General features: G+C 47.8%; 1 protein-coding gene across 2 annotated transcripts in view; it reads right to left on the bottom strand.

Annotated features, from left to right (window-relative positions):
* The window catches only part of LOC104050934 (myosin-M heavy chain), a 46,870-nt gene extending 29,910 nt beyond the window's left edge, over positions 1–16,960 (bottom strand). Inside the window, exon 1 of one of the 2 annotated variants that reach the window (XM_064451234.1) lies at positions 16,646–16,960. The gene's annotated coding sequence lies outside the window, so the exon portion shown is untranslated. The remainder of the gene's footprint in view (positions 1–16,645) is intronic. The other variant, XM_064451236.1, reaches the window with a different exon arrangement.
* Positions 16,961–21,421: the final 4,461 nt, after the last annotated feature.

The raw sequence follows: 21,421 nt of genomic DNA, 5'->3' as shown, positions 1-21,421 counted from the left end.
ACAGTTATATTTGCTGTGTGCAAACAGAGCCCAGTGCAAACCAATTATCCATCATTACGACTCTAAAAATGTCAGTTTCAGAGAGCTGAAAACAACCATGAGCTGGGCAATAAAGGGAGTTTGAGTAGAAAAGTACAAATGATAATTGGAAGCGTCTTTTTTTTTTGCTAAATGTTCAAATAGCCACAATCCGGTGGTCAAGGAAAGTAAATATTTTGGTTTGGGAAAAAAATAGGATTTGCATTTATTGGTAAAGTGAAAACAAGTGTGTTATGTGTATAAACACTGGAAAAACAGAAGGTAGTAAATAAAAATGACAGGCTAAGAATTGCACAGAACTGGTAAGGGAAAAGAGGCACAGGGAAAATTAAAAAGCTTCAGGATTAATGATGGCATGAAGGAGCTGAAACACATTGGGTCCTAAAAACAGCATAGTGTCATTCCAAAAATTAAGTGGAACTAGTCAGTAGTGGTGCCATGAATGTTGAGTAAGTAGAAAGCTACCTCTGTCAGCTGCTCAGCAATAACTGTCTTGGGAGCTCTGCAGCATTAATCTGAGAGGATTTTTTTTTTTAAATACCAAAACATGAGATAAGAGTGGTCTTAGATTCAGATCAGTTTGGAAAATACATTTCATAAGTGCAGCACATTGATGTTGGCTGAGAACAGAAGCTAGAATAAAGCAGGATATAGAAAGGTGCATGATTTCATAGTGAAGATATTTAACCTCTAGAACAATTTTCTGGGGGCTGTGATGATTAATGGGAATGGCTCGGGCACGGGAAACAGCCCAATGTCTGTGTGAGGCAGACTAGGAGAGCTGGCAGGTGCAATGGTTGCAGGGATCTCCAAATGTCCCTCCCACTTCTTGAAACACAGATATATGGATATTGCTATTTAATACACTCTGAGGAGCCACACGCTTATTTCTTACAATTAACTGCTATTCTTTCATGTTCCCTCCCCAAAGATCAAATCATTAAATCTGCCATAACTGTGACCTTCCTTTAGCAAGGTCTGTCTTTCATCTATCAATCAAACCGAGTGTTGATGCCAGATCTGTGGATAAGCTGCTGTACTTGGATGTCTTACCAGCAGCACATTCACGAGACTATGCACCACATAGATGCTGGCAGGTTAGATACTCATGGGCTAACCCCTGCACTGAATTTATCACCATGGCTGTAAACAATTCATGCTCAGCATTGCTGGTGCGCAGCCTCTCTTCTCCTCAGCAGTTCATTTTCCCTCTCCTGAAATACATGATAACAAAAGCAGCTAGAGAGATTTCTGCCTTCCTTGCATGTGCTATAACATGCAGCTATCTGATCATGTCCTCATGACAATTTAAACTCTCTGAAGACATGAAAAGTCAGGGCTGCATGCAGCCACAGTAAAAATGGGTTTGGGCTGAACACTCCAATTCTCTCCAGTAAAAACTGCATGTCCTGTGTACAGGAAGAAAAAAGGCCATCAGTGCTAAACCCTCAACAAGACCTGGGCTGGAAAAATCCCCTGCCCTGGGTAACCTACAGTTTAGAGAAGAGGAGAGAAAGAAGGAAATAGGTCAATGTGACTTCTTTATGCAACACAGCATAATACAGAAAAAATAAATTCTATAGGGGACATATAGCATATTTTTGCCTTTGACTCCATTATGAGATTGGTTTTTATTTGTCCAGGAGAGCAGAAGCAAAGAACAGACTGAGCAATTTTGAGGTTGATAGCAAATGAACAGAGACAAGTGTATTCCTGCCTACTCAAGAGATGTACAGAAAGTGCTACTAGTGCTTCAGTGTCAGAAAGCGTTTTCTGTTGTTGAGTTTGAGCAGAAGCTGAGGGAAAGATAGGTTACCAGAGTCACTTTGCATTTGCTGTAGCAGTTTTTGCGCTGTGAAGAAGTTTATCAGCATCCTGGACAGGTTATATGCCATGTACCAAGAGAAGCTGCTTGCATATGTATTAACAGGTGTGCATGCCAATGAGTGCATGTGTTACATGTAAGATTGATCCATGTAGATGCTTACTAAATGGGATTGGTTCATAAACACCATGGTCTGTCTGCTCTGGAGAAATATTAGAGACCTAGGAACAATTTCCTTGGAATGAGTCTGTGTGAAAGATGGGAAGTGCCTCTCTCAGCTGCTGCGGTGTCCAGGCCCTGGATGTCAGCATGTAGCAGCTGAGTCCATTTCTGTACATGCAAAGTCATATTCCCTGTGTAAAGACAGAGTTTTTCCAGCTCCTGAGAGATGGGGGAGTTCTGTTGCCTCTTCTGCCCACTGTAGATCTACCCCAAACTAGCACCATCTGCCACAAATCTCTTAACTATAAAGGCCCACAGGTGTGCAAACCTGGATCAAATGAAAAAGGCCCCAGAAATAATGGGCTTACCTCATCATATCCCAGCTGGCAGCACTGCCTAGATCATGGTGGAATACTTGATTTATTAAAATTAATGAAGGAACTGGCTAGTCTTGAATAATTCATTACGTATCAGCTGCTGCTGAGGTTAGGAGCTCAGCAAGATCCTCTTTAGCACCACACAGTGCCTAAAATCTTTAAATAAAATGAAGTCAAAGATTGGCTAGTTAAAGATTGAAGGGCTTTCTCCATGTGAAGTGGGAGGCCCTGACTCCTGTCACTGATGCAGCTGCCATCTGCTAAAACTGACATGGTCTCTCAAACAGAAACCAGCTGGCTAACATCACTGATTTTTGCCAGGGCATGAAGCATTCTGCCTCAGCCACCAACTTCTGCAGAATGTAATGGCTCTGTTTTTCCACAATTCTTACTGAAATCAAGTTTAGATTTCAACAGTTACCATAAGCTAGGGATGTCTGAGGGTGTTGGCTTGCTTTTCTGATCATTACATATGAAAATAAATCAGCCAGACATGCAAAGAAGCAGGCACTACCATCTGAGTATGCAGATCTTAAGGTGCAATCTCTGCTGCTGCTCAGGGCTTCCATCAGCACCAGCAGAATCAAATTACCCGCAGCCTGGGCAGCATCAGGGCTGGATTTTGAAAGCATGTCAGAAGCCCTGGAACAGAATCCCGCTAACTTAATCTGATGCCACTTGATGAAACAAGGGCTCTTTCTCAACTCTGCTGAAGTCAATGGTAATACCTTTGATAAATGTGTAAAAGCAGCAGCAAAATCGGGCACTGTAATTAGATGGCTGATACTCCTCTTTCTGTATGTCCTCCTTCTGCAGAGGTCAGAGGAATTGCAGTTAATAAAGAAAGAGGAAACACAGATAAATGCAATTAACACCCTCCTGCCTCCCAGATGCTGGTACGGGGTCTCCTAATGCAATCACGAAACTCTCCACTAGCCACAGCTAAAGATCCTCCCTGAAGTCCATCACTTCCTTTCTTTCCAGCTGGTGATGATGGGAACTGGCCTCACAGGCCAGCACTGTGTCCAGTGATGGTACTGTTCTCAGCTCCAGCTCTGGTTTGCATTGCCTTCCTTTGTCCCCCACCGGGCACCTAGGAATTTGTGATACTCTGATGGTACATCATCTCTGGATTGTATTAAGACCGTTGAACAAGACAGCCTTTGACTCAAGATCCTGATGAACAGGGAGAGATTCTGATGCCTTCTTGATTGCCTCAAGCCAGATTTTATTTCCAGATGCCATTCCACTTCAGCCAGAGCAGATGATTCTGGCCAGGCCTCAGTGTGTGAAGTATTTTGGTAGAAGTACTCCTATGCAGGCAATTGGCATCATGAGATGTTTGACCTAGCCCCAGGAAATGGCCAGTTTCCTCTCCTCTCCAGAAATACTGCTTCATCAATCACTTGTGTGAGTTAACTTTAAAAATTAAAGCCAACTCCCCTTGCCTTGAAAGGGAGGCAGCACTTTCTCCTCTTGCTATCTTTTAATAGCCTCTCTGCAGGAGGTCACAGGACATTGATCTACACTCCTGAGCTTTTTGTGGACATAGGTGAAGATCATTTGGAGAAGCCACAAACTGACATTGTGACTTCTCACCCTGAAGTGTGTGAATGAAGCAAATACTGTAACTCTTACAGCTGCAGAGTACAAGATGCTGTGAACAGGTTGTAACCTGGTAACATGCAAGACTGACGTCTGTTCCCTGACTTCCTGGGGTCCTTCCAGACAAGACACTCCAGTTCCTGTGTTTCAGCTCTGATATCTGCAAAAGGAGATAATAAAACTACCTTCCAGCATCTGCAAGCACTGGAGCCTTCCTCTCCTTGCAGTCTTTGAGCACTAAGGAAAGTCAGGTAAGGTTTCCTAAAACTGAAGTGTAATTATTCAGAACTACCTGAACTCTGGGACCTGTGTTCAAGTGTAGCAGCTCCAAGCCACTGTCTGAGCACAAGGTGGCATTGGCTCTAGCTACCTTGAAGGACACAGGTGCCTTCCCCTCTCCAGCAGTAAGGAAATGGAGGTATGTGGGCAAGGACAGGCCCGTGGTATCAAAGGTCCTGTCCATGAAGCATATGTGCCTCTTCACACACCGCCAGAGTAACTGTCCTTGTGGTGGTGTCTTTGCAGCTGCTTTTGGCCTTTCACTATTGTTTTCTTCTTGTTTCTTTCTCCCTCTTTTTGTGTTTTTTTTTTTGTTTGTTTGTTTTTGTTTTTGTTTTGTTTTGTTTTCCAGACATCTGTTATCTTCTGGAAAGGGCACCTGAGTAGCGATGATGTACAATCACTCTGGGAGCTGATTTAAGAAGCATGGTGCCCCTCTGACTTGCCAGACAACAGCAGTTGCTATGTGGCTTCCTTCACTTTGTTCCTTCAGGAGACCAGTTGGTATTTACAGCATTTTCTCTGAGCAAGGCATCATCCCTGAGATATGCTCATGTGAGAGTGCTTCTGGAAATTCCAGCTGGGAGGTGAAAGGAAAGGATTTTATAATTAAGAAAAAAAGAAAACAAAAAACACAAAACACCACACCACAAAACCCCCTAAGAAATCCTGGAGGAAATGCCGTTTCCTTCCAAGTGATTCTGTGAGGTAGGGACTGTAAGAGAAGTAAGGAAATGAGAGTTTTACCAGTTCCAATACAATCCCATTTTTTTCAGGAAGATACTAAAAGTCAATTTCAATGCAAACCATTTTGCAGAAGGGTAGAGGCTGGGGCCTGTCCAAACATTCACCTGGTTTCCACTTTCCCAGCCTAAACAGTGGAACAAAGGTTAGAGAAGGGCACAAAGCAGCCTAGTTCTTATTTCAGGCAGAAAGGAAGGCAAACTTGGTGTAAATCAAGAGTAGCACAATTTAGATGCTTAAGTTTGTTTGTTGGATTTTTTTTTTAACCTAAAATATATAAAATGGATGTAATTGAGCTGGCTAGGGCTTTGGGGACACTAGTGTGGCTGGGCTGGGACCACAAAAGAGTCTGTAAATTGCTTGAAGAGATACTTTTTTTCCCCAGGCTACAACAGTGAGGGAACAGAAGGGCCCTTCTCCAGGTTCTCAGTTCTGCCCTCAGTGGTGGTGTGCTGAAGGTGCACTCAGTACCGCTGATGGGTGAGCCCAGCTAAGTGTTAAACTTGGCTTAGTCTAAGCGGGGTGGGGGGAAGAAGACAAATGCTTTTTTATTTTCTCTACACATATGGTGGAACCAAGCCAAAAGTGTGTTATTTGTACTGCTTTGCCTAAGGCAGCATAAGCACCTTCTCTGGTGGAATCACTAGGTTCCCAAAGCTTTTGCTCCTCCTGAATGAGTGCCACGTATCCTGGGGAAATGCTGCCAGGTACAAGGACACTGTGACACCACTGGGCTAACGCATGATGGGTGTCCGTGGCTGAGGGTCTGTAGGATTCTGCCCCAAGCTTCCTAGAATGATGTTTGGGATCTAATCCCCAGTATATGACTCTTCACTGTGCCCCAATTTACCTCAGATTTTCTGCCTAGCTTTATTTTCTACTCTTCCAAAAAGCATTTTGCCAATCTGTTGCCCCGTATCTCTCAGGAAGCTGGTGACAGCAGTTCCTCACTGTTCAGGGGCCAGCATGAGCAGGAAGTTGGCAGGTAGGTGCACAGGAGAGCTTTGGAGGTGAAGGAAGACAGAGATGGACAGAAGATTGCTGCCACCATGATGCTATTGACAAGTCACACAGAACAAGGTTTGGAAACAAAATTTCTACAAGATGGAGATAAGGGGGGGCAGGGGCAAACCCACTCAGATAAATCCAAGGCTTCCTTGCAGCTACAGAAGCCATGTCAACACGCACTCGATGAAGACCAGGCTCAATTGTTTTGATGTTAATTGCCCAGCTGCTTTAATTGGATATAGGCTTCAAAGTCCTAATATCAGCTGTGTGACAAGACAAACTGATACTTACCTTTTATCTCATTTATCTTGGCTTGCCCAGTGCTGCATGGTCAGTAAAAATGTTCCCATGCATTAGAATTGCCCACAGAGCTGATGGATTTTTTTGCAAGAACAAGTAACATTTTACATCTGAAGTGACTGTTCAGACTCTTGAGTTGAGGCAAAGCTACTCTGGCCTGAGTTCAGTTTCAGCTCCAGGGAACATCTCCAAGGCACCAATAACCATTACCAGCAACCAGATAATAATCACCAAGCTGCAGGGCTACTCATCAGCAATGCAATGACTGCACTTGGATACCGGATGGCCTCTGACAATGTGACACATGAATCACTCATGCAATGCAGTCAGTGTCCCTCTGGACTTGCTGAGGAACACAGCGGTCTCACGCTGTAACGACACACGGAGCTAGAGCATCAGTTACCACAAAGCAATGTTTTGAGCTAGGAGGTTATGAGCATGGCTAAGGACAAGGTAGCTTTCTAAGATGGGTCTTGGCAAACTGGGCTTCCTGCTGCAGTCTGTGCCAAGGGGCTGGCATGCGGGGGGATGCAGGGCTGCTGAGTCTGACTTCTGCCTTTTTCCTTTGGCTCTTTGCTATCCAAGATGGCACAGAATAGGAACACCATGGGGGACAGAAAACACCCCCACTGTTTCTGAATGCTGCACCGCCCTGTGAGCTAATTTGATTAGGTGGAACACCAGGTTTGCAGCCAGGCCCCGCAAGCCACCAGCAGCCAGGAGCAGCAGGCTGTGTGGTGCAGAGCCAGAATGCAGTTCCAGGCTAGGGCTGGCTGTGCACTTGCAGCAATACACTGACACACCCAGCCTTGCTCCACTGGGGTGTCTCTGAGCCTGTGGAGCAAATTCCCGCTAATGTGGCTGCAGGTTATCTTGCACCCACCCCTGTTAAAACCAGCAAGACATTGTCTCAGCCTCCTTATCTCAACTTCTGGTAGGGCTTTGTATTGAGAGAACTCAGGCTCTGTCCCTACCCCCATTACAGCTTCAATGATGTGAAAGCAGAGGAAGACAGACATTAATTACTTTGCATTAAGGACTGGAGGGTCTTTCTCTAAAGAAAGTGGAGGAGGATCCCTCAGCACAGTGTAGTTTCATACCACAAGCTTTGCTGTCAGGTTCCCTCACTGGGAGGGAAGCCCTGAGGCCAAGAGTCTCCCGGCTGGACAACTGGGCAGTGGTACAGTCTATCATGTGCCCATCAGCCAAGCCTGGCACATGGGGACAGGGACAAGAGGCTGGCCACTGCCTTGTGAAGGGGCTCCCCAGAGTGGTCTGTACTTGGAGGAGTGCTGCTGGAAGACATTGCTGACTATGGCTCTCCTCCCTCCTCACAAGATGATTCCCTTCAGTGAGGACCACCCCTGTGCGCTGGGCCTAAGAAGCAGGTTCGTCTCCATCAAATGACCACAAACCTCACACTCAGTACCTCAAACAGAAAGGAAGCTGGCAGACCTGGACTACTGCATAAAGAGGCACTGTCATAAGCTCGAGTTTATTCTCAGTTACATGGATGTAAATAACCTGATCAGATGCCAGCAAAGGAACCTGATTTTGGCTACTGCCAGAGCAAGGAGGACACTGTATGCAGTACAGAGCTACCAAGGGAAGCTACAGTAAAATCAGCTACCTCTTCAAGCCATTTACCACATCACGAGGCAAGATGAATCAATAATATGTATCGAGCTGGGAAAGTTAATCTGCATCCAGAGCATCATAGCAAATTAAAAGGAAGTAAAATCACTACAATTCCACTGGCTCTCATTACTATCACAGTGGAGAGTAATTAAAATCCATGGGCCAAATTCAGTGCTGGAAGAACTCTCCTGAAGCCAGAGGCACTGTACAAGGGCATTGCTTTTTCCAGATGCTGTGCATTTCAAATAGCAGTAGGAATGGCAAAATGGGCAGAGAGGATAGGGCAGAGTACGAGGGGAACCTGTTCAGGAGTTATGCATTCTGCTTCTTGCTCTTCCTCACCTGGAGTCACACTGCCTGCCTGGTGCTTTGGTGACTGATGGGGCTGAATCTCAAAAGCTCCAGGCGTTTGTACGTGGGACTCCTACCCCGATTACAACGCCTTCCCATACCAATATACAATTTCCATTCATTAGCTCTGGCTAACACCCCTATCATGCCTCTTCCCTGGTCCACTGCCTTGCCCTGCTCCCTCTGAGCTCCTCTCTCATCCCCGCTCCTCAGCACAGTCACCCCTGCTACACCCTCTCTCCCTTGCTACAGGAACTCCTTTCCCTACCACAAGGCACCCTCTGCTATCCTGTTGCTCAAAAGGGCTCTCAACCCATCTTTCTGTGCTTTGCTATAAACGCCTCATCTTTTGGCCTTCCCACACCCCTGAAGAAGAGCTGAAAGAGGACTATCACCTGTACTCCCATTACAGCTTTGGTCCAGCCCCACATAAATTATGAGCTGGAGCTGTGCTGCGAAGCAGGGATTCAACTTGAAGCAGCATCCACTGCCCTCACATTGGTACCCTGCCCCTCTGTGAGGCCCCACTGCCCCACATGGGTCTGTCTCAGCTCAGTCCAGCAGCTGATGCCCAAGGAGTGGACGGAGAACGTGTGATGCACAGAAAGCACATCCCTCATCACCACACACAGCACTGTGTCCAACTAATTGGCTCTGCAGCACGAGGTGAGAGCACAGCCACTACACAGGCACCCAGAAAGGCAGCTGATGGTGACACCAGCTGCTGACAGCCAGCAAGCCTGGGGATGTAAATGCCAAAGTTTAGTTCACAGGGCTCAGGGGTTGGAAAGAGCCATTAAAGGAGAGACACAGTGAACAGAAGAAATCAGTTTGGGGAAGTCCTACAGCCTGTGTCTAGCAAAAGACTGCATCTCAGCATCCCTGTCCAGCCTTCAAGTTTATGAACCTTTTATCTCCTGTTACCACACCCTGTGCACAGCTTCCACCTATGGAAGCAATGCTGACATCAGCAGGATTATGCAGCTGCTAAATACCATGTGTGGCAAACTCCAGTGTGCACACATGTGTGCGCTGAGGACTTCTACACATGGATATTTACTATGCAATAATTACAATAATCTACAGAGAAAATCCAAAGTGGATTGTTAATGCTATTTCACAAATTGATGCAGTGTGGTCCTGCAGGTAGAACCATGGACCGAGAGTTACATTACCAGACATAACATGATCTTGTTCACTGTCTGGAAAGGTGGACATCTCCCTTGACCTAGCTTTGCCTCAGTATGCGTTTCAAAAGTTCAGTCACTCTGCTAACACCTATCCACCTCTCTAACCACATTCAGATCCACCAATGTACAGCACAAAAGCCTCATTCTTAAAAACATTCAGCACCTACATTCACAGCCATATTATCACAGAATGTGCTACATCATTGCACCAAAAATAAGCACTCACATCTTTCAAAACAATTCAGCAGGGACTGCAGAGACCCTCTGGAAATCTGCCCCTTAAATAAGTACCTATCTAGGAGCCAACATCCCTCATTGCTCTACTTTCCATCTGAAAAGAGCAGGTCATCTCTCCTGGTCCAGAAAGCCAGGACTTCTCTGCTAGGACACCTTTTTAGCCACCCCACTGAAAATACACAGCATGAGCTTCTGCTGTGTCATGCAAGAAGGTGCATTCACCTTGGCTACTGTCAAGACAGAAAGCAGAAGGCATGACCAGGTAAAGGGAAGTGTTTATTCCAGATAACAAGATGGAAGAGTATGTCTAAATTTTTCTCTTTATGGTGGACTAGGAACATTACTTTTAACAATGTGCTATTTAACATACCTATATCATCTGCCTTTCCTATTACAACAACTTTGAGTTGATTTGTATAATATTCAGACATTCTCAAGGGGATTACTCTTCATGGTAGTGTTAGCTTGAGGCACAACTGGAGTTTGACTGAATATGACTTTACTCAAAAAGGACTGTGTTTTGACACAGTCTTTATTTGAGGTGAGATACAGGTGATGCTGTGTAGACAAGCAATAACCGCATCCCCTGGGGACGTGGCTATATGGCAATCAGGTAGGACAGAACCTGGAATAAAGGGCCAAAGATCCTCCCTGAAAGATGTGACTGGCAGTGTATTAGCCAACCTGGTTCTCAGAGCCAGGAATGGGATGTCAGCTCATCCCACACCTGCTGGAAGATGTCCTTAGACTCAACTGGCAGATGAAGCAAGCAAGTGATGCACCTTAACCTTAAAAAGTTCATTAGGGACTGCTTATCAGGAAGGCTTCCATGGCCTAATCCTTCTTCTTTCAGACTTCCTTTTTTCCTCCCGTGACTTTGGCTGATGTTTGTTCTCAACGATGCTGAGCTTTCAGATAAGCTGAACTAATGACTTGTGAGGTTCCCCCCACTGCAGGCACAGCTTCTGCAAGCATAAAGCACAAATTTCCAAAACCACACCTAGCCCTTGAACTAGGAAGAGGACTGCCACACTGGGGCTCACAGACAGGTTATCTTGTGTTGTGGAAACCCACTGTCCACAGAGAACAGAGCTGTTGTAACAGCTGTGGTAAAAAATGGGGCACATCAGTGCAAAACAGTTAAGTACTGCAAACCAGAACTCCTGAGGGAGTGTTCTCAGATCTTCTTGCAGTTGAGAGGTTTCAGTTCAGTTCAGGCCTGAGGTTTTTCCAGGTTAAACTACCACAGCACAGATTAGCAGTGAAACTGTATTGATCCTTTATGAGAAGCAGTTACCTCCCTGGCTCTTGAAAGGCACTTTCTTGACAGGGGTCTTTCAAGAGGGACCTCCTCTTGAACAGGGTTGCTTCTGTCTATTCCTAGAAGCAGGCTGGAAGGATCAGCCATGTTACCATGAGTGACAGGAGTACTTCAGCACAGAGCTGATCAATAGCCCCAGGCACCAATGTCCTGTTAGTCCAGAGGGCTCAGCTTCAATCCAGTACCAGCCATGGCTGGTGCTAACTCTGCTCCAGTCAAACTCTGAACCACTGCTTTGCCTCTAGACCTCTCTGCAGGGTGGGTTTATTGAGTGAGGTGTCTGAGATGCAACAATCCTTCAGATGAGCGAGGACTTGATTAGAGGGAATGGTAGGCAAGTTGTCCTTGAGACAAACTACAAAGCCTGCAGATAAATCTCTCTCAGCAGCTCTGACTGGCTGCAACACTAGGAACTAACATGTATCACTTCTGTGCCAGGTCTGAATTGAGCTGCCTCTCCTCAGTGTCTGAGGGTCTTTAATTCCTTTCTTCCTGGGGGAAGAACCTTGCATGAGAAGTTCAGCTGTGCGTACTCCAAGTCTTGTGAATCACTCGCTTGTGGTCAAAGTCAGTCATCTTTCAGTTGCTACCTGGCTTCCTAAACATGCCTGCAGAAACAGTCAGATTGCTGTGTTGCAAACAAACGAGTTTTGACAGGACACTGCCAGTGCTGCTCCCAGATGCCATGAAGCCACAAGATGGGCTGCACAGAGTCTAACTGGAGCAGCACTAGCACTGCATCCACAGCTAGTGCACTATCTGGCTGCTTCTGCAAGCACGGACAAAGAAACAAGCCTGTGAACTCCCACTAGTATCTGCTGAAGCTTTGTATCACAAAGGAAAAATGGATTTTTGCTTACACATATCTTTAAGCATTTCAGCAGCAGAGAAGGAAAGGGCATACGCACTCTCTTTAGCTAAAAGCACAAAGACATGTTTTTTCTTTATAAGAAAAAAAATTTACAGCTGCTCCTTGACTTCCCGTCTAGGACAGGAGATGGGGAAGGATTTCAAAAGCTTTAGTTCCTTCCTGGAGAGAAGTCTTTTGGACAGGTGCTGTTCAATTCCTGATCACGTGATTTCTAGAGGGTGAGTGGACTGTCCAGGTTCCAAAAGGTCTGCAGGGGGCCCTGAGTTGTTACTTGGCAAAATGAATATCAGCAGACAGTGGAGAATTTTTTTCTTTTTCCTCCTTGTGCTTCACCTTGAAGCAGCTGTTAGCAAAGCTAGGAAACTCCTCTGCCCCTCAGTGTATTTAATACAGCCTTGGCAAAGGGACTGCAGTCTGTCATCTCATGACTATGGGAATTGCCTAACTCTCCAGCTATTCTTATTACCTCAGCCTGAGGGTCCCAGCTTTCCATAAGTAATCCCTGAAGTCACAGACTTTCCACTGTCCTTGAGCAGCAAATCACTGCTCCTCATTTAACTGATGCTGGTGCCTGCTGTGGTGTCACAGGTTTTCTCAGGGCCCTCCCTAAGCAGGGATGGCACTGTGGACAAGGCTACTGACCCCAGCGCTCCTGTGCAGTTCCCAGAGCTAGTCACTCTTTGTAGCTGTAACTTGCAGCAGTGTGTTTTGAAAACAACAAACACGGCACTCTGCAGTGGCTCAGGGCTGGCTGAACAGCTCTGAAGCCTGGGCAGCTGGCTGGCAGTAGTAACACAATTCACCCCTGGCAGCAGAGGAGATCTCTCACCCTGTTCCTACCAGCTGCAGAGCTCCCTGTCTCCTTCCATGTCCTACCTTGTCTGTGACTCCCACAAAGTCTAGGGATCTGCAGTGCCTCCCACCTGCACTTCATTTTCCCCTCCTCATCATCCATGTTCTCAGTCTACCTTCCCTCCCCGTGCCCATGCACTTGTTTTCTCTCCTTCATTATGTTTCCTAATATCACTGATCCTCCCAGCCCTGTTCATCCTCCCAAGACTCAGAGCTAAAGCTGTTGCTGTGCTGTAAGGTGATAATGGCCACCAGGAACCAGCTGTTAGGGCTGCTGTGAACTGCAAAGCAACTGGAAGCTGAGGCTGAGCTAATTATGAAGCAGGGACTGCAAGACTTGTAGAGATCATGGGCAGAGATGCCTAGTTTATTCCCAGAGACAAATGGGCACATCCTTTGAATTTAGGCAGGTGACATGTGAGCATGAAAGTCACCAAGCTGTGGAGAGCTTTACAATCCTGGCTACAGCATGCTGCATGTGATGCCTCCTCATCTCACAAACACCCACGACTGCTGCTGCCAAGCTGCTCTGGACAAGAACGTGCTCATGCGCTGCAGTGACAGCTGAGGAAATCTTAATGCCAGTTTCAAGGGCTAGATTCCCGCAGAGCATAGGCAGGTAAGAGCTTCTCTCAGAGGCCAAGAAGCAGCTGCAGTAGCACATGCTACTGAGTCAGGATCATGGCAAGGAAGAAAAAAACCTTTAAGTTCTTCCTGTTACTTTTGTGATACAGGATTTTTTTCCCCTAGAGTTTGCCAAAATAAAAACTGGATTACATCTTCTACTAGTTCGTTTCTTCATTGTGGTTCAAAACTGGTCCATACAGAAACCACAGAAGCAATCACCTTGGAAGTCCATGGTTTTATAATCAGAACCTCCCTTTCAATTAGTCACATTATAGAGCTGTAAATACAATAATTCCATCAATACTATGGAACAATCATGCTGCATTTGTATTAACATAAACGAGTGCTAATGTACCATAGAGCTAATCTGGTATGACAGTAATTGGCTGCTGCCCAGCCATGGAGGCCCTGGAGCTATGCTTGCTCTCTTCTCTAAAAGAACTGTCCTCTGAAACACTGGAAAGGAAACAAACTGTGGTACTGTATCTTGCCTGCCAGCAATGAATGATGCTTCTTGAAACTGCAGCACTGAGGTGTTTGGGGGAAAGGGGGTGTGTATTCGGGGGAGAGAGTATTTGAAGTGGAACTTATAGAATCATAGAATAGTTTGAGTTGGAAGGGACCTTTAAAGGCCACCTAGTCCAGTCCCCCCTGCAGTGAGCAGGGACATCTTCAACTAGATCAGGTTGCTCAGAGTCCCATCTAACCTGACCTTGAATGGTGCTAGTAATGGGGTATCTACTACCCCTCTGGGCATCCTGTTCCCATGTTTCACCATCCTCAGCATAAAAAAATTCTTCGTTATATCTAGTCTAAATCTACTCACTTTTAATTTAAAACCATTACTCCTTGTCCTATTGCAACAGGCCCTGCTAAAAAGTTTGTCCCCATCTTTCTTATAAGCCCCGCTTAAGTATTGAAAGCCTGCAATAAGGCTTCCCTGGAGCTTTCTCCAGGCTGAACAACCCCAGCTCTCTCAGCCTGTTCTCAGAGGAGAGGTGTTCCAGCCCACTGATTGTTTTGTGGCCCTCCTCTAAACACACTCCAACAGGTCCATGTCTTTCCTGTGCTTCATAGGAGAGGTGTCCCATCCTTCTGATAATTTTCACGGCCCTTGACCTCCTACAAACTTAAATATTAAGAAATCAGGATTTCTATAAGACCTTGTAAAACTAGATCAGACTCGGCAAGCACCCAGTGGATATTAAACGCAGAAAAACTATAAAAGCATTAAATCTGCTCCTTTCCCTTCCCTCTGTGACTGCTGGGAGCTGTACATCATCACCTGGTCTACAGCAGGCTTTCTGTTCACAGATGAAGCTTAACACTTTGTAAATGCTTTGGACCTACTGTTGTTGTCTTGTGCAGTGCTCTGCAGACAGGGCAGCAAGACTTAAACCTGAGACTGCAGCTGGCATTCTCTGGTTAAAGGCCTTAAGTGTGATCAACATAAGCAATGCCTAAGGATGGGAACCAGATCTCAAACATGACCCACCTCCTGTCTGGGCCATGAAAACAAGCAAACAGACTCAAAAACAGGCTACGATCAGGAGTCTTCTGGGTTAGTCACAACAGGAGCCACTTGTTTTGCTTTTGGAAAGACGCCCTTCAAAGAGAGTCTTAGTGAGGAGAGACCCTCTCTATTTGTGAGGGAGGCTGTCAAAGAAGTCATAGCAGATACATAGGCTTTTCGTATTTGGCTCATCAGCTCTGTGCATGCTTTGCTCTCTGGCTCTACAATGCCTTGGCTAATACACCCTCATCCATGACGGAACTCTTGGTTCTACCCTGGTACAAACCAAAAAACAATCAGAAACTTGTTTTAATCAGAAACCATTCTTCTCAACAGTATGGTCCTAAAGGCATAGAATTTTTGGCAATATACAAGAGCAGTATCTCAAAACCCCAAAGCATACACGGCCTGTCAGTGCCCACAACAACTCCTGGAGCAGCCAGTGAAATTAAGAGAAAATTTTCTTAGAGGAGGTGGGGAAGAGCACCCTAAATAGAGGATTTAGGATTTGTGAGATGATGGCTTAGGTTCTGGATTTGACTTAAATCTTTCTAGGTCTCTGATCTGCTCCTCCATCTGTAAAATGGAATCAATAAAACCTCTCCGATTTGCAGCAGGGCTCCCACTCTTAATTGATGTCTATGAAGTGTTTTGAGAGCCATGAATGAAAGAAACCAAGCCCTCAGGCTTTACTATAATACCAACAAACAATGCAGAGTTGTTTATAATGCTTTTCAGTGCCACAATGTCTAGGAAATGAGGGAAAGCAAAAGTGTAGATGCACCCAGCACTGCTTTGCTGCAGTGTGAATAAAAATGGTAGGAGCAGGTTTTATAGATTTCCCTCCAGGGAATTCTGTTCTAGCTACTATTTTCAATAATGCAGTAAAACTTCAACCTCTATGGCTTCAAGCATATGCCCTTGCTATTAGCTCGGGTATCAAAACCTCTTATGAAATTGGGAAAATGCATCCTAGAGTTGAAAACGTTATGAATCACATGGAAACCAATTAACAAATTAATCACACCCCACAGACCTAAAGAGCTAGGTGCCGCTCCACCACCCCTTACAACAATTAAACTCAGGCTAATACCACACGAGCTCACAATGTTGCACCTTGCATAGGACAAAAGCCCCGTGGCATCTACAAAGCTCTCACCTGGCAATTTACAAAGTTGCCTCTCGGCTGCGGTTTTAGGACCTGGAGAGAAAAAGCCGGGGCCCCTCTGAAGCCACCCATTAGCTCCTGCGCCAAGAGGAGGCATCTCTGAGGGCTACGAGAGTAGCCAGCGAATGCGGGGGGCATGGGGGTCCGCCAGCGGGTGTCAGCCAGTGGAGGTGCGGGAGAGCTCGGGAAGAGCCCGTGTCCCCCCGCTCCCCAGCGCCCCTGGGCCGCCCGCGGAGCTCCCGGCCCGTACGCGCAGGGACCGGGGCAACGAGACCCAACGACCAGATAAATGCGTGAGGGGCCGCGGCCGCTTCCCGCGCCGCCCCGAGAGAGGGGCGGAGGGCGACCGAAGGCAGCGCGGCCGCCGCCGCCAGCCCCGCAGCCCGCCCCGCCGCGCAGCCATTTGCCTTTGTTGCAGCCCCGCATCCGCAAGGTGCGGCGCGGGTCCGGGACCGCGCTCCCCTGAGATCGGCCCCGGCAGCGCGGCGGGAGGGAGGCGTCCTGCAGCAGAGGGACCCGCCCGCCTGCCCGCACCTACCTGCGGAGCCCGCCGGGACGCGTCGCCTCCCGCCTTTGTTGTGCATGCCCCGGCAGCTGCCTGCCACCACCCGTCTGTCTGTCCGTCCCCTCTGCGCCCGCCGAGCCGCAGCCAGGCCCTGGCTTAGCCCGTCACCACGGCAACGGCGGGCGCGCGTGCGGCGCGGTTGGGGTAACGGCTGCCGCGCAACGGCCGCGGAGCCCCGCCCGCCCGGGGCGGGGGGAGGGGGGGCGGTGAGGGGGAAAGCGGCGGGTGTCCCTGCGGGGCGCGAGGCGGGTGGGGCCGCCCCGCGCTTCGGCTTTATGGGCGCGTGGCCTTGGCTGGGGCGCGGCGAGCGCGTGCGCTGCGGGGAGGAGAGGGGAGGCGGCGGCAGCTCTAACACCCCCCGCGCCAGGCCCGGCGGCTCCTGCGGGCTCGGCTCGGCTCGGCAACCAGCCACTCTCCGCTCTCGCCAGCCCGGCTCCCCTTGTTGTCCTGAGGGCTTCTGAGCGGCCGGGGAGGATGCTGGGGTTTGGGTTTAGCTCTCGTCTTCCCCTCAGGGTGCTTTGGGATCCCTCGTTTGCCACATCCAGGTGATTTCCTTGAGACTGACCGCCCTGGGAGCCCCTCGGCCTGGTCGCAGATCGCATGTTCTGCGGTCCCGAGGCCCTGGTGACTGCCGCCACCATCTCAACCTTCACAGGCTTTTAGACGTGATGGGCAGTCTTGCTTGAAGCAGCAGAGCTGCTCAGAGAACGAAGCCGAGGCAGTGGCAATGCCTCCATTTTGCCGTGTTCTTGAGCACAGAGCTGAGTTGTGCCCTGCGCTTACAACTATTTCATTTTAATTTGCAGTTCATTTTAGGGGTAGCAGTGCCAGCTTGGATGCCTCCTCCCTTTCAGACAGCAACGACTTGGCAAACTTAACGGTTGCTTTGATTGTTTCTAGGATTAAGTGTCGCAGTTCACTGGCTCTGTCTTGTAATGCTAGATTGAGCTGGGTCTTATTATCCACCTTGTATGTGTGTCTGTTCATCTTGTTCAGATCAGGCAGGTTCTGGACTGGCGAGATGTGTGAAGCTTCCCTGATCCAAATTGCTCGCTTTCATGGTTTTTATTAAGTGCTTGAGTAGACGTAAAGACATTGTTTCTGTTTGAGCATGTAATTAAGTACAGAACACCTAAATTCTGCAGAAAAAAAAGCTTAATTAGGAGAGGAATTAATAGCATGGCAATGCAGACCTCTTTCTGTGTGTCCAACATCCGATTAAACAAATGGTTTTTTCTTCCTGGGGCCTGTCAAACTGCCATTTCACCTTAGCAGAAGGGGATCTCAGTGGCACTGGGCTCATGCAGCATCCTCCACTGAAGGCTCTGAACAACTGACAACGCAACATATGAACCTCCTCAGTAAGCCTCATCTGAGAGAAGGCAGAAGCAGAATGTGCTCAAGGTCACAGAGGAACTCTCCAGCACAGCTGGGAAAAATCACCAGAGCCGCAGCGTCCTGACCTTGGTCCTCAGCTGCCAGGCTTTGCCCTTTGGCCCTAAGGCGGCAGAGGGAGGGGGACAGCCCTGCCTCCAGGGAGGGCAGGGGAGAGGGGACGGGAGGCGCCCATCCTTCAGTTCCCCTTGGTAAATCCAGGTCCGTCATTTAGCAGATGTCACTCATTCAGCAGATGATCTCTTTTATTGAAGAGTTTTCCGCTGTGCGCAGGGATGCCTGGAGGATGACCCAGTGTTACTGTGCTATAAAGAAGGATGATAAGGAGAACTTGGAGACCGATTGTGACAATCTTTACAGCTCCCCCTGCAAAGAGCTGCCTCCTTTCTGATCCATGCTAATTTATAAATAGCCCCAATTCTGCTACTTGGGGAAAGCTTTCACTTCATGTACTTGATGTATGTGACACACTGCTGTGGAGAGCAGATGTTTGTACCAGATTCTGCTCCCGTGGAAATCAGCAGTAGAAGACTTGGAGGCGAGAGGTGAAATAGCATTGGGGTTATGTCCTGTCCTCAGCTCAGAGCTCCTGTTACAGCCCTTCAGAAAGCCCAGGAGATGCCTTCGGATTTAGCAGCATAGTCTCAAGCGCATGCCTGTGTCTCTGCTGGAGATGAGCATCCTGTTGTTTGCAGAGTCCAGTTACAGCTAAAGCTGAAAAAAAAAAGTGTCTGCATAAACAGAAATTTTCCTCAATTGCAGGAGCCAGCAGAGGACACTGCTTTGTCTCTGGCCCTAAAAGGACTGAGTGATTTTTTTTGTTGTTGTTCCTTTTGCTGCCTTCTTCCTGCTCTATGACTCTGGTGGCACCTTTGGCAGAAGAACAGTCGCTGTCCCTTCTTTTTTATCCGTATCCATCATCGCATTTTGTTTTCAGATTGTTTGCTGCTGCTGAAGCAGTAGCAACAACACTGTAGAGCTTTACTTAAGGGAGGGAAGAAACAAAGCCACATGACAAATTGGTCCAATTTATCACAGCAACAGAAACCTGCAATTCAGCCAAATCGGCCCCACAGGCCAGCTTAGATGGCATCAATATTTAATGACCTGAGCGCCACTGCCTTTGCGGCTCTGGCTTCGCCTCTGCCCCTCCTCGCATCACATCGTGCCCCACCAGGTTTGTCACTCCACTGGCAGGGTCAGAACCCCTGCACTTCCCCTGGGGTGAGCAGGGTCCGTCTTCAGGCTGCCGGGGCAGGCCTGCTTGCTCTCCAAAGTGGCACAGCCCAGACCTGCTGGGCACGACCAAATTGCGCCCCTTTTGCTACCTGGCTGGACCAGCCATGCAGCATGTTTGTGCCTGAGTAACAGCTCCCGGCATTCTGGGCATGCCTGCCATCTGTGGCAGGCAGACAAGCGGGAGCAGGACTGGACCCATCTCAGCTCACAGCCTCTCCTACAGTCCTTTTGGGTGATTGTATAACCCAGACAGGACTGTTCACCTGGTAGCAGGCTGGAGATGGCTTCAGTTCAGCTGTCTACGTCTGTTCCCATTACTCAGGCAGGAATATTTTATCCTCCCTGAGACCGGCGTTCGTTCAGCCTGGAGAAGAGAAGGCTGAGGGGGGATCTCATCAATATTTATAAATATCTAAAGGATGGGTGTCATGATGATAGACTGGACTCTTTTCAGTGGTGCCCAATGATAGGACAAGGGGCAATGGGCACAAGTTGGAACACAGGAAGTTCCACCTGAATTTGAGGAAAAACTTCTTTACTGTGAGGGTGCCAGAGCAGTGCAACAGGCTGCCTGGAGACATTCAAACCCTGCCTGGATGTGGTCCTGTGCACCCTGTTCTAAGTGTACCTGCTCAAGCAGGGGGGTTGGATGAGATGCTCTCCAGAGGTCCCTTCCAACCCATGCCATTCTGTGATCCCAGAAAGGGCTGCAGTGAAATAAATCGCCAGTAACATGTCTTGCATGTGGCACAGGACCCGAAAAGAGGATGAGCCAAGCTATGCCAAATCCCTCCTACCCATGAGCAAAGGGGGGCAGCAGGGGAGCTTGGGGATCCCCTTTGCTGCACCCAGGCTCCAAGCTGGCCACAGTGACTGGCATCCAAGAGCATCTCCTTGCTCTGGCCTGGCATGCTGCAGTGGCTCCTTTCTGGCTTGGTCTGACTGGGACAGTAATGGGAACAAGCGACAGATTATGCCTTTATATATGGCCATAGGCATGTTCCCTCATGGCTTTCTTGCCTCAGTTTCCCTGGTCCATAAAACAGAGGTGACTGAGATATCCTGGTGACAAGTACGAAGTTGGAAGAGGCATTTTTAATTATGAGGACAGTGGTGGGGCAGAAGAATTTGCACTGCTGGACTGGTAATAAACAACCCAGCGACTTGAATTCCTCCAGCAAGACTGCACCTTCCACCAGGCTCTCCATTCACTTAAAAAAAAAACCCATTATCCAGCAAATTCCAAAGGGGGAGTTTATTATCCACTCTGATGGCAGTGAGTGGCAGAGGCCAGTATAACAAATGGCTTTTTGGTAAGATGGCTCTATAATTCACTTGGTATTTAACACTGGCCAGGGGGGTTCATCTCTTTACATCAAATACATTAAGCAAAGCACCTTTGTGAACATCCCCCTGGTCTAAAGTGCTGTTATAATGAGGGTGATTAGGAATAAATGTAACAGCAGAGCCTGCCGTCTCAAAATACTTTGGGTCAGTGGCTACATGGCAGAGAAGACTCTGATGTGCACAGAGCACTCATGTATCTGCAAGGCAAGAGCTGGTGTGCTGTTCCTCATCCAGAGATGCTGGGCCTTTTTCAGTGCCAGAGCCTGGCAGCTGCAGGGGGGCAGCTTCCATCCCCTGGAGCGCTTGGTGACTGCCCCCAGCCCTGCCGCTCTTGGGGTTATAAGGCACCCATCTTGTTACAGGCATGGCCAAAAACTAATAGCAGGGATGTGCAGGAAAACATGTAACTCAGACATATGCAAGCGCCCTGGCAAATACTTAATGGATTGTTCTACCAGACAACTCTCCAAGAAAGGAACTGAGAGCCAATTCAGTGCCTTCCAAATCCCAGCTCTGCTAAAAAAATTAACATAGAGCACAGCTCTTCCTCTTGGCAGCTGTCCAGTTATTAGTTTCAGTGTATCAACTGCATCTGAACGGGCTTGGGCTTCTGCCCACTATTTCTATTTATTTGTTTTCCATTCATCTTCACTAAAATTAAAACTCAAAACCTTCTAGAGAGAATGGAAAACAAACATGCTGAACCAGTATTGCTGCCCACATAAAACTGGCAGAAATCACTGTACTTTTTCCTCCTTTGCAGTGAGG

The sequence above is a fragment of the Phalacrocorax carbo genome, chromosome 5 (assembly GCF_963921805.1).
Source record: "Phalacrocorax carbo chromosome 5, bPhaCar2.1, whole genome shotgun sequence".
NCBI lineage: Eukaryota > Metazoa > Chordata > Aves > Suliformes > Phalacrocoracidae > Phalacrocorax > Phalacrocorax carbo.
This window is presented reverse-complemented; position numbering and strand designations above follow the sequence as displayed.